We start from the raw sequence: 13,197 nt of genomic DNA on the forward strand, positions 1-13,197 counted from the left end.
ACGAGACGCAGAGATTGGTATCCGATTTTAAGGTCCTAGGTCAACCGGTGACCTCTGAGGTCAGGTCAAGTGCCCCAAGGTACGGTTCAGTTTTTGGTGAATAACTTCGCAAAAAACGGCCGCAGAGCCGCGATTTTGGCAGCATCGTGTTCGCCTTGCTCAGGCGCGTCCAATGATATACTTTTTGTCCGGGTCAGGTCAACTTAGGGTGTTGACCTCAGGTCAAGGTCAGGCCAGGACCCCCAGGTCACAAAGTTGGTCGAAAGAGGTCATGTCGCATATCATTCGATTCGGCAGGTCTTCCTGAGTCCATTTGTGGCTTTCCCGACTCGCTAGCTTAATTTGATCAAGAGTTATTGACGAAAAACTAATATGACCTTGATGACGTCATAAATGACGTCACGCAAGGTCAACATTGCAAAAGTGACGCATCTAACCTTTCAAGGAGTGCATCAAATCACGATTATGTGTGCTTGAGATGATTGGAGATCGTTCCCGGCGCCAGAATAGCAGTTGTCATTTTTCCCCATTGACTTATAATGGTGAGGTCACGAAAATGACCTGACCTCATATGACCTTTAGCAAAAATCCGAGATATACAAGTTGTGAGACTCATGATCTATACTAGATCCTGTCAGTTTCATTTCCCTGTGACATCTCCTCTGGCAGTGAGAGCGTTGCGAAGTTGCGACATCTGAAGACCGTGCATAGGTTCACTTATGACGCCATAGGTCAGTGACCTGACCTGACCCAAAAATGCGGTTGGTGTCAAAAGATCCGGCTTGAATCAAAGGTCAGGTATGCTAAGTTTCAGCTCTCTATCGCCAGTGTGTTCGGAGCTATCGCGAAAAAAAACCCTATGGGGGGGGCGGCACCCGCCCCCCCCCTCGGCCGGCGAGGGTTAAGTCACGCCGCGAAGGAGGCTTTTTGTCAAAACGCATCAAAGGATGTATAATTTGACCTCGAAAGGTCATTTTGAAATTTGACCGCAGGTCAAGGCCACGACCTGCCCGCAACAGGTCATGTTGCATATCATTCGATTCGTCTCGACGAGACAAACATATTGAACTTGTTTTGGAGCCTGTATCTTGTCTCAATCAAAAGCTATTGATGCATTTTTTACTGTTTTGGATGGTGTTCACGCGAATGAACTGAAATTCCCCCCCTCCCCTCCATTGACTTATAATGGGAGAGGTCACATTATTGACCTGACTAGGTCACCGGTATCCGAATTCCGAGATAAACATTTTGTACATCCTGTCGCCCTTATCAATCACTGAATGTCTAGAAGTTATCGGACAATCGGTGCAGCTAGAACAAGTGTTTTACTTTTTAGGTGAGGCCACACAGGTCAAAGGTCATTTGGGTCAGAGTCATGACATTGTCAGGGTAGGTGTAAAATTCATTAACGCGAGGGTATTCAAAGTCTCGTCGCGATCGGCCGCTTTTTACGCGAGTTATTCGTGAAAAACCGAGGGGGGTCCGTTCGATCCCTCCCCCCCCTTCCATATACGGGCGAGGATTAACATCGCGAAATGAAAAGCTAACATTGAATACGATACGTACATACAGCTTTATGACAAGAACAAACAGCTAATTATTATCAGCCTATCTGTGCACATGCAGCGACCAACAATTAATCAGCTATTACAAGATCAAACACAGAAGTAAGCAAACAAGCAGCATTTACCTGAAGGTACATGTTGTGAATTATCCTTCGGAGGGCACCAGCCTGCAGAGAATCCAGGGTCTTCCGCTCCGCCCTGCTCCGTGGCACCGTTCCTGGTGCCTTAACCTGGCCGTTTTGATATTCCCTTCGAATATTTTTGACAGTGCCCTCTGACACACCAGTTGCATCGCATGTCTTTTTTAAAACATTGACTGTTCTTACATCACCCCGTCGGTCAGCATCGTCCCTCTCTCGACAGAAAAATGCGTGAACATTCAATATAATCAGTCGGGCCTGGGCTACCAGCCCTCTACCCCTTTTAAAATCCATCGTTATCCCCGACACAAGTGCACACAAATCCCTCTTGGTATCGAAACTAATATTTCTTTATCAAGCCAAGCCTTGACCCGTAGTGCGTTTTTACGGAACTATTTACAGTTTAGAGAAAATCGTGGCCTAATCACGTGCTATGTTCAAAAAGGCCTTTACAGTCGTGGGCAAACTTAAAAAAAAACGGACTATAGGTTGAACAAGATTTTCATTGGACAAGATTGTTGACGGCCCTCCTGTGAAACGAGACTCGATGAGTTCTTAAACTCCCTGGTTATTTTGTAACAACCCTAGGTTCGTTGCATACTAACTAGGGAGGTTGCAACGACCCTAGTTTCGTTACAACGTCCCGGAACGAGCAGTTATTTTGTAACGTCCCTAGGGTCGTTGCAAACAAACTGATCGTTCAGGGAGGTTACAACCACCCTAGGGTCGTTGCAAACGAACTGAAATCGCACACTCCCTGTAACATACATATTGTTGCTCTTGAAGTATGTTTTTAGTTGATTAACTCCGGTTAACAGAAGCTTCGCGAAGCTTCTGAAGAAAGCGTCTGTGGGTCCGTTACCATCCTCTGGGGGTTTACACTAAAGGGAAGAGTAAATATTACCATGTGGCCACGGGTAAGCCAGAAGGATATACTCTCTGTAAGAGGGTAAATCACAGAGTAGATGGCATGCTACTCTTTAGAGGAGGGTCACGTTAAAGACTTACCCTTCCACAGCGTGTAACTTCGAAAATGTTACCCTCTAGACGAGAGTATATCAAATGAGTTTACCATACAGAAGATGGTAAAAAACGTCTGTGTGTCACGTTACCCCTCCCTGACGAGTTTACTCTCCATGAAAGAGTAAAATTTACCATCTGGAGGGTGGTAAAAAACGTCTGTGTGTCAAGCTACCATGCTATGGCGGGTTTACCCTCCAGGAAATGGTAAAAAAGTTTTCAGTGTACTGTGTAGTGTGTAGCAATCGCTATCTGGCTCGGCCCCCGCCGAAGTTAGTTGGTAGCACTGCTGCTCCACGGCGTACATTTCCTACCAGCCCATAGGGTTTACATGTTAAATGGCCTGTTTTCGGCGAGCGATATCTCGGTCAACCTTTGAAGGAATCAATGGTTCTTAGTCTCAAATGATAGATCGATGAATTTTCTTTCGACAATTCCTCTACCATTTTTCACGAAACCCAGCCGATCTTCTACGGCGTACAGGGTAAAGATTTCTCTGCACGCCAGCACCCGCGATCCGGCTCTCCGATCGTCGGCGCGCGGTCCTCGGTAGCGCAGTCGGTAGCGTACCGGGCTACGGATCCGAGGGTCGTGAGTTCGAATCCTGGGAGCGCCGCGTGATTTCGGCTAGAATTGAATGATTTAGATTCTTGAATGTTTGCATAATCAATTAGTAATAGCTAATTGAATGTATCTGCCCACTAATCGGCCCCTAAAACCTGTTATTTAAGAAATTTAATAAATGAATGTCACGTGCGCGTCACGACTGCCAACCATAAGCGCTACCATATACTAGTTTGAACTAAATTTTTGCTAGTCCCGACCACATATAGTAGGTTTTCTAGTAGTCATACTAGAAATTCCTACCAAAGTTCGTCCTACCCTTCACTCAATATACCCTGATCTGGCTAGTCCAGTCAGTGGGCTCCGTCACAGGGCGCAAGACGCCCAACGCACACAGACGGTCAGGTTCAGCTTTGACTTTTCCTGCATAGCTACGGGTAGTTTCCTGGCTGGCAAGACAGTTGGGACAGCATCCCGCACATGGAACTTCACGGAGCCTGGCAGCTTTCCCAGCGATCCATCAAACACAGTGGGAAGCTGCATCTCTACAGAGCTGACAGAGGACACAAAATTGTCCCTCTGTACCAGAATCAATCCTAGCTCCTGAACAGCATCTACTCCAAGAAGAGGCCGAAAGTCATCCTGGCACACAAAGAAATGAACATCGTGCCTGGACCCAGTCTTTGGGTTCAGCACTGAAACCCTTGTATCACCTAGAGGCGAGTATGTGGAGCCGTCCCACATCCTTAACCCGCGCCCTGCTGGGGGGGGGGGTGTTTGAACACCCCCCCCCCCCTTGTGGTTTTTCGCGAATATCTCAAAAACGGCGGCGCAGAGCGCCGCCGTTTTTGGTACACCTTATCATACATCAATTCTATACATGTTGTGAAAATTTCAGACCAAGATCATTCAAGGTCAGGTCACCCGTCACTTGAAGTGACCTCACCTCATAAAAAGTTTCAACGTCTGTCATAGCTACACCGAGTGACCGATCGCTTTGAAACTTTCAGCGATTGCTAAGAGCAATAGCATGTACAAAATGTATATCTCAGAATTTTGATATCGATGACCTAAGGTCAGGTCAATTTTGCGACCTCCCCATTATAAGTCAATGGGAGAAAATTGAAATGCGCCTCTTTTGGACGAAAGACATTATAAACACTCCCAAACACTGAATTACAAGTGGTTTAGACACACTGAACATGAAAATGGTGTCCGTGACCCCTGTTTATGCCCTGAGGTCATCTTAGGTCACGAATGGTATCTAACAGTTTTTCGCAAATAACTTTTGATAGAGGCATGCTAGAGCGATGAAAACGCCTTAGATGTGTTCAGCTCGACGATACGGATCGACTGATATGCAACATGACCCTTTCCGGTCAGGTCATGACCTTGACCTGAGGTCAAATTTTCAAGTTTACCTTTCAAGGTCAAATTATAGTTCATTCGATGCGTCTTGACGAGAGGAACACGATGCCGGTAAAAGTAAGCTCGTACAAGGCTTTGGTCAAAAGTTATTGCAGAAAAACTTTCCGAAAAAAATCGGCTATTTTTGCAGTTTTTGCCCCCTGCAGGCAAAACCGTTGACGTTAGGTCAAAGCTGAGAGAATTACTCAGAAAGGGCGTTAATAGGGCTATCGAATGCGCTTTCCGCGGCGCTGTAGCTCTATTGGTTCCCGAGTTATGCGTTGGCTTTTTGGAAATTTTCGACATTCGACCTGGAAATCGGCGAAATTTTGCCTTCAATGACCTCTGGTGACCTGACCTTTGACCTGACCAAAAAATTGACCGAAGTGATTTCCTCATTATTTTTGACGCTCTTTCGAACGCCGCCTTCCGCGTATCGCTACGTGGCCCAGGAGCCGAGTTAGGAGGGGGGGGGGGTGTTCAAACACCCCCCCCCCCAGCAGGGCGTGGAAATCCAGGACCCCCAGCCGGGCGCGGGTTAAAGAGTCCTTGAGGTAGGCTGGTAAGCATCAACATACCTTTGTGGAAGAAGGTTCACAGTGGCACCAGAGTCCAGTTGAAAACGAGCACAGTCCCCACATTCATGAGTGCACTGACATCTCCTTTACCCTCTTTGCCACAGCACCAACCCATCCAGCATCACAATCGTCAGTGTCAGAGGGAGCAAGGTCAGGGTTGTGCTTATGTTGAACAGCATCAACAGTAAAAGTGTTCACAGATCTTACTCGTGCTCCTGCTCTAGAACGCCTAGGACATTTTGAGCTACATGCAAAACAAAATGGTTCTGTTCACCAGACAACACAGTACTTGCCATAAGCAGGGCATTTTTCTTTCCTCAGCTCATGCCGGCGGCCACAGAACAAACAAATTCTAGTAGGGACAGTAGTAGTGTGTCGAGTTTGAGAACTCGCAGCAGAGGGTCTGTGAGATGGAGCACGGGTCTTACTTGGCTGGTCAGTGTTCTGTTCCTAGCTGGCTGACTGGCAGTAGAGTGACGCTGAACACCATGAACAGCGTTTGGGTTAGAGCTCATACCCATGGAGCGGGCCTGCGCCCGACACTCCTCCGCAGCACGGATGATGTCAAGACACCTGGACAGAGTGAGACTGTCCTCTCGAAGCAACCTTTCCTTCACCCTTGTGTCCTGTAGAGAGAAGACAATCTTATCCCTGATCATATCATCTTCCCCATCATCAAAATGGCATGTTTTGGCACGGGTTCGCAGTTCGGACACAAAAGTCCATGCCGTCATACTGGGTCATGTCGACAGACCAGAAACGATGACGCTCATACACCACGTTGCTCTTTGGACTGCAAAACTCTGAAAACTTTCTCAAGACAACCTCAGGATCATCAGCATCTTCATTTGGCAAATACTTAAAATGATTGTACACCTCAATGGCATCCTCCCCAGCAAGGTTAAGAAGAATAGCTAGTCGCTGAGCTTTGGGCTTTGAACCAAGACCAGATGCTTACAAGTAAATCTGATAGGATTGCTCCCAGGGACGAAATACCTCTCCCAGGTTACCCTTAGCATGTATGTCAAATGGTTTCGGGGGACGAAAATCAGATGCCATCATGAAGAAAAAAATGTCAGCAAGCAAGACGTGGAAGAAAGTGCAACAAGAGAAAAAAAAGATCGTGCAACACAGACCGAATGCAGATTCAGAACGCTGCCACCATGTTGATTATGTTGACACGAAATCGCGAAAAGACACGGAGCAGACACGTGCGGCCCAGTCATCCAACAGTCAGTAAGAGCCGCGCTATCATTGCCGCAGCCACGGCGTCGGCTCGGCTGCCGTCATAAACAGCTGCCATCAACACTCGGCTCGGCTGCCGTCATAAACAGCTGCCATCAACAGCTGGGGAGGGAGCTCCAACACAAAACTGGACAACTGACTGGTTCAGTCAGCAAAACTCTCTGAAGCATCGAGCTAGGCAATGACAACAAAAACCACACACGAAACACAACTCGAACGTTTCGATGTCCGAACGTTCGAGTTGTGAACACAGGAAACAAAATCACCGGCTCGACTGGCACACCCTACTCCTCGTCTCCATCGGAGCTGTCTGAGCTGCCACTTCTCAGGTCAATGGTGAATGGGCCGATATCGTCCATGAGCCTATCGTTGGCCCAGAACTCTTGTTCCAGCTTGCAGACGTGGTCGCAGCACTTTTCCCACATGACAGGCGTCACCTCCTCCACAGCAGCTTCCACCAGCTTCCTCACCTCCTCCATCCTTCCAGACTTGTTGTGCTTTCTGACGTAGCCCTTCACTTGTGCCCAGATAAGTTCGATCGGATTTAGGACACAGTGGTATGGTGCCAGCCGTACCGGTTAGAGGGCCTTCGCCGTACCACTTTGTGCCCGCTTCTCTCAGCCATGTCGTCTACGGCGTACGTTGGCTTCCCAACGTACGTTGGCTGGTGCTTCTTGACAAGTTCCAGAAGCTCAACCAAGGTCGTATATAGGGCTCAACCTTCAGCATGTCCTCGAACGGCACGTTGTTGTGAAAGAGACACACCTTTAGGTCTTCTTTCTTCGAAGCGGCTGTCGGAGGCTTGTCCAGCTGTCTGGAGTGACAGCTGGCATTGTCCATGACAATCACTGAGTTCGGCTGGAGTTGCTTGATGAGACTTGAAAACCTCTCTTCAAGGTATGTACTCGGAGTTCATAGACTCGTGATAGTCTGCCAGTTTGCCGTCGGACCAAAAGGCGCGGAAGTAGTACGACACGAAGCCATTTCTGGATCCGGCGTGTACGATGACCAATCGCTTTCCTTTTCCGATAACCGTCTTGTCATCTTGTGTCCGGTGAATGCTTGATCATCCAGCCAATACTTGGCATCACAGTCGTGTCGATTAAACCATGTCTCATCAAGATCGACAATAGGCCTGACTGGATGACTTGCCCGGATACTGCGCATGGTCCGAAGAAAAGAGGCGTGGGCTGAGACCACGGCAGGCTTTTCCATGAGGATGCGACGCTTCGGAAGCGGTAGCCGTTCTGGAGAAGTAGTTTCCAGAGTGAACTTCGGCTGAGGTCCAGCGTGGATAGGTCTTCCTGGACACGTGCGAGGAGGGTGTCAAGAGTCACCCTCTCTCCCTGGTCGTACATCCTGGTTACGGGGCGCCTGATAGCCGCGATGTCAAAATCATCGACGCTGCTGACTACTCCGTGCCATGTTGCGCGTTTCTTCGGAGTCTTCATCTGTCCTTGTTTACATTCGGCAACGATGCGAGTGAAGGTGCGCTCGGACACTCCAGTCAAGGTGGCTCACTCGGCGTCTGACTTGTGTAGGTGGCACAAGGAACTGGCCGAGCTGGTCACAGGAGTCGGGCTGGCACAAACTTCTGTCTTTCTTCGCAGCAAAACTCAAAAACGTTGTTAAAGGGACTATCCCACCTTCTAAAATGTTATTAAAACCAGTTAAATTGTGCCCGACTTTATAGATTGGATGACCAGGAACACGGTTCTGGCATTTATTTTTCATTAAACATCTTAGGCTTCCCATATTCCAAACACAAACTTTCAAATATGTGACGTCACAGCCCAAAATTAACTCCTTCCCCAGGCCACATTACTGTCATAAAGCTGATTCTTTTTACTCTGTAGGCACCACAACAAAGTTCAGACCAAGTTTTAAGCGATTTTTCAACAAACAAACCCATTTAAATCAGAATGACTAAACGAGGTGACGTCACACTAACGGTCGCTCCATGTTGAAGATAGGGCCTTGTACAAGGCCCATTTTCAAATGAAGGGAACGAATTTCTTCAACACCAAGAGGCCGCGGGGGTTGCAACCTAGATAGATAGTGGTTTCTGAACCTCGCCGCAAACTTGGCTATCTCAACTCAAACCCCATGTTAAAGGTGGGATAGTCCCTTTGACTATCTTTCTTGCTTGGATGTTCAATGGTGTACTGCTCGCTAGCTTCGATGAAGTTCACATTGTAAAACTACCATTTGAAAACACACAAAAACAAAGAACAGTGTAAAATGTAATGACAGGATAAAATGTTAAGTCTATAAAAAATGTAAAAAGATAATCCGTTCCGATGCGACCGTCGCGACCGTCAGGTTCCTAAAATAATACGACATCGCTCTCGATTTGTGGCATTTTACTTTTTTAGAACGTGACATTAATAAAAAAACATGTTTCGGTGCGCCTTTTGAAAAAAAAAAATAGACAATAGGCAGTTTCGAGATGAATGGCCTCAGATTGGGACATCAGCTTCCTTCTTCTATACTGAACTCTGATTTATTCCGAATTTTGGAGAAAAAAACTGGTTTTGTCTTTGGCGAGCTCTCGAAGAGATCTCGAGAAGACGGTTCCAGTCGACACATTTAACCGATATCCGAAATATCTCCTACAAGAGGAGGGAAGACGATGCTGCGGCCCAAGCTGCGGCCCACCTCCGAGCACTCTGACCGGCCATCGCCAGAACTGCCATCGCCCTGGCGTGTGCTCCACAGAACATCGCGAAGTGGGCACCAAGAAGATGACGGCTGAATCGACCCAGACGAGCCGACATAAGCCCAGGGCACCTTTGGGGCCTCATTCGTCTCCTGGCGCGATACAGCGAAGGGACTTCACAGTCGCAATCGAAACATTGCGTTTTCACGTTCCCGTTTAACTCGGCTCCTGACCCACGTAGCGACAAGTGGTAAGCGGCATTAGAAAGGGCGTCGAAAATGCTAACAAATATTACAGTACTTTTTAGGTCAGGTCCCAGGTCAGGTCACCAGAGGTCATCAAAGGCTAAATTTCCCCTATTTTAGCAACTTATGACAAATCGTTGCATAACTCGGTACCAGTAAAGTTACAGTACCGCGGAGAAGCGCATTCGATAACTCTTTTAACGTTTAAATTGGTCCCTCCGATTTGATCAACGGTCTAGCCTTCTGAGAGCAACAACTCGAAAGATAATCGTTTTCTACGATTTTTTTTCTGCAATAACTTTTGACTTTCGTGTCAAGACAATGACATTACTTTTGCCAGCTTCGTGTTCCTCTCGTTCAGACGAGTCGAATGACCTGATTTTGACATTGAAAAGTCATTTTGAAATTTAAGCTCGGGTCAAGGTGAGTGCAGAAAAGATCATGCAGCACATCAGTCGATCCGTATCGTCGAGGTGAACTCATCTGAGGTGTTTTCATTGCTCTAACATGTCTATCAAACGTTATTGTCAAAAACTGCTGAGGAATTTTCGTGACCCGAGATGAACTGGGGTAGTGAGGGGTAACTTGTATTTCAGTGTTATTAAGTTTCAGTGAGTATTAAGTTTGACTTTCGTCCAAAAGATCTGCATTTCAATTGTCTCCCATTGAGTTATGATAGAGAGGGCGCAAAATTGACCGGTCACAAGTCGAATTCCGAAATAAACATTTTTTTTTGCAGGGTGTCACAAAAAGTTGACCCAGACAATGCCCTCGCAGTTTTTGGATTTTGATCTGATTCTTATAAAAATTGCATGTTTGTAATCGAAAACATGGCAAACACGAAAAACAGCACAATTATCATTCAGGACGTAAAACAGCTTGGGGAGAACGTTTTGCATTGCGACGTCCAATTTGGACACATCTAACATGTGTACGCTTCACACCGTCTGTGCTACTTGATCATCATTGGGACTGATAATGATATGGTTCGTGTTTCAAAAGTTTCTGAGGCCAAAAATAAATGAGAATGATTCCTACATGGTACAACTGAGACACACCACTGAAAAAGTCATAATGGCCGTTATCACGACGGGACTTTCGCGGTGGAGCCTATTTGATACCTGGAAAGTACCAACCTTTTAAGGCCTTACAATCCTTACAACTGAAGTCTTTTGCCTTCAAAATATTTCTAAAAGTTTTAATCCAGGCGTTTTTGCCATCAACTTGCTTATTTCTTTACAAACAAAGCAATTTTCAGTTCTAGTAGCCCACCTTTCGAGGGATCAAGTCAGCCTGGCAACTAGATACCCGGCTCCTGTTTCACCAGCCCGACACTGCGTGCGCCCTGGTGGCGCCTGGGTGCAACAAACCCGCCGCCGCCTTAGCCAAGGGTAGCCAGTAGCAGTTGGTAGCATTAGGCCAAATGGGCGCTCAAAAACTACTCCCATAGGGTTTGCATGTTAAATCGACCTTTTTCAAGCGAGCCCCACACGTGAGCTGAAAGATAAAGTGCAAATGTTGTTGTGGGGAAAGGTAGCCTCAAGCTTCCTCTACAACCTTTTTATCTAGCGTTTTTCGATGCGGAGGCCATAACAGGTCCAAAAAAGCATTGGGCGCTGCCCGAGGTACCAAAAGCCCCTCCATGATAGCACAAGCTTCTGGGCATGCGCACATTGCCTCAACCCTGTACTAGCGTAAATTAGCGATACTGCTCACGGACTCGATCAGCCAATGAGCGTCCCCGATTACATTAAAAGATGTCGCTAGCATCACGTAAATCCTGCTTGCGAACACATTTTAAGAATGAAACAGCTGCGCCATTTCCGCCTTCCATAGATTGCTTCCATCTTATATAGGCTTTTCAACTAACTTAATGCTAAGTTTTAAACTATGGTTAGTATGTTATTCCTGGTTCATATGATTTAAAAATAACTGCTTTATGAATTTGGCTTTACTCGTCAGAATGGAATACTCTATTTATTCCATATTCAAAAAATATATCACCTTCCATGTAACTCATCCAGGTAAAATGGGCGCTTTCCGCGTCGTTGGTGTACCCGATGTTCTATATACCCTGGCCTTAGCAGCGACCTTGACCTCCGCTGTCGGCTGCGGTTCCGAAACCAAGCCAGCGCGGAATTGGGAGATCTCGGTCACCCGCAGCTGGCAGCTCAGTATATTTCCTTATCATTGTACTAGCATTATATAGATATGAGAATATCATAAACGTGCTTACGCTTTATGTTTACGTAAGTGGTAAACCCTTAGATAAGCTAGATTAATGTAATATTTAGTAGAAAAAAACAGCAAAGTAGCGGGCCACTTATTCGAAAGGTAGAAAACCTATTACAAAGAACTACTAAAATTCCTGAGGCATCACAGGAAACTACTAAAATTCCTGAGGCATCACAGGAAACTACTAAAATTCCTGAGGCATCAAAGGAAACAGGCATCTATTAGGTACCCGCTATTCCGTCGTGAAAACGGCTAATATGGTCTTCACATAAGAGGCATGTCAGCTTCAAAAGCATATGTCGACAGTCGACGCAAGGCTATCTACAGAAGGTACAGTCACTCCCCCGCCGACCAATCAGAGACAGATCCTGAGTGACGTCACCCCTGATGCTCGCAAGGGGTGCTCCATTCCTTTACAACGTAAAAATGACTAACTTCATTTGAAGATTATTGGTGACACTCTACACATATCGCTCAACCGTTGATGTCATTGGAAAGTCCAACTTATTTTCTAGCGATAAAAAAGAGCAGCGATATGCTAAGAAATGGCCGGTTTTGAAGATATAGACGATTTAAAAATCCTCTGCAGTTGCAGGAAAGCAACGTAAAATCGCATCGAGCTTATATTTTTACTATGAATAAATCTGTTTTCAATAAGATTTTAGATATGGTATCGGTTTAATCAACAACTTTATTACAATATTTTTATTACTTGTAACTTTATTTCAAAATAATATTTTCAAAAATGGCAACTGTTGGCAAGTAGCTTTGAAGCGATTGTGGCGCACCGCGCCATTATTGTCCTGAGGCCCCCTTATGATGTCATCAAAAGTGGAGTGACATGGGCCTGAGTCGACGAGACGCTTTGCTCTCCACCTCATGGCCTCAGGCCATTATATTTCTTGACGCAAGAACTCTAAAAGAACTGTGTATCATTCTTTGGCTAGTGAGGCTGGCTGAATAGGTGAAAGGTAATCGCCAAAATTGATGGTGATCGGCTCGTTTGTTTCCATGCACTGCCATTCGTGCTATTGACTGACGGTCGGTTCTTCTACATAAGGGGCATGGCCCCCCTGCTCCCCTCACATGAGGACAATAATGGCCCTCATGCGCCAAAATCACGCAGCACTGAAAAACGCGAGTTCATTGCTTAATTTAAGCTTAATTCACAACTAATGGCAACGCACCAGGATAGCGCGTGCACCTTGGTGCACCTACCCACCCTAATATGGCGCACGGGCTGTCATTTTGAGCGCCTCTGAAGGGAGTCGGCCCTCTGTCCTTTTCCGGTAGATATCTCCTAAATTGCTGCAGATATCGTCACCAAACTTTCAGAAGGCCTCTAGGCATCAATTTTACACATTTTTATTGATTTTCCCCCAAAGGCTGTAATAGGTTGCCCATAAACGACGTCATGGTCTGCCATTTTTGACAAAAAATAGGTTTGCGGCAAGGGCGGATCTAGGCGAAAGTTTTGGGGGACACAGGTCGGCCGACATTCCGGGTCTGGTGATGTTCATCAAGACAGCCCAGATCCAG

The sequence above is a fragment of the Amphibalanus amphitrite genome, unplaced genomic scaffold, assembly GCF_019059575.1.
Source record: "Amphibalanus amphitrite isolate SeventyFive unplaced genomic scaffold, NRLGWU_Aamphi_draft 000225F_arrow, whole genome shotgun sequence".
Taxonomy (NCBI): Eukaryota; Metazoa; Arthropoda; class Thecostraca; order Balanomorpha; family Balanidae; genus Amphibalanus; species Amphibalanus amphitrite.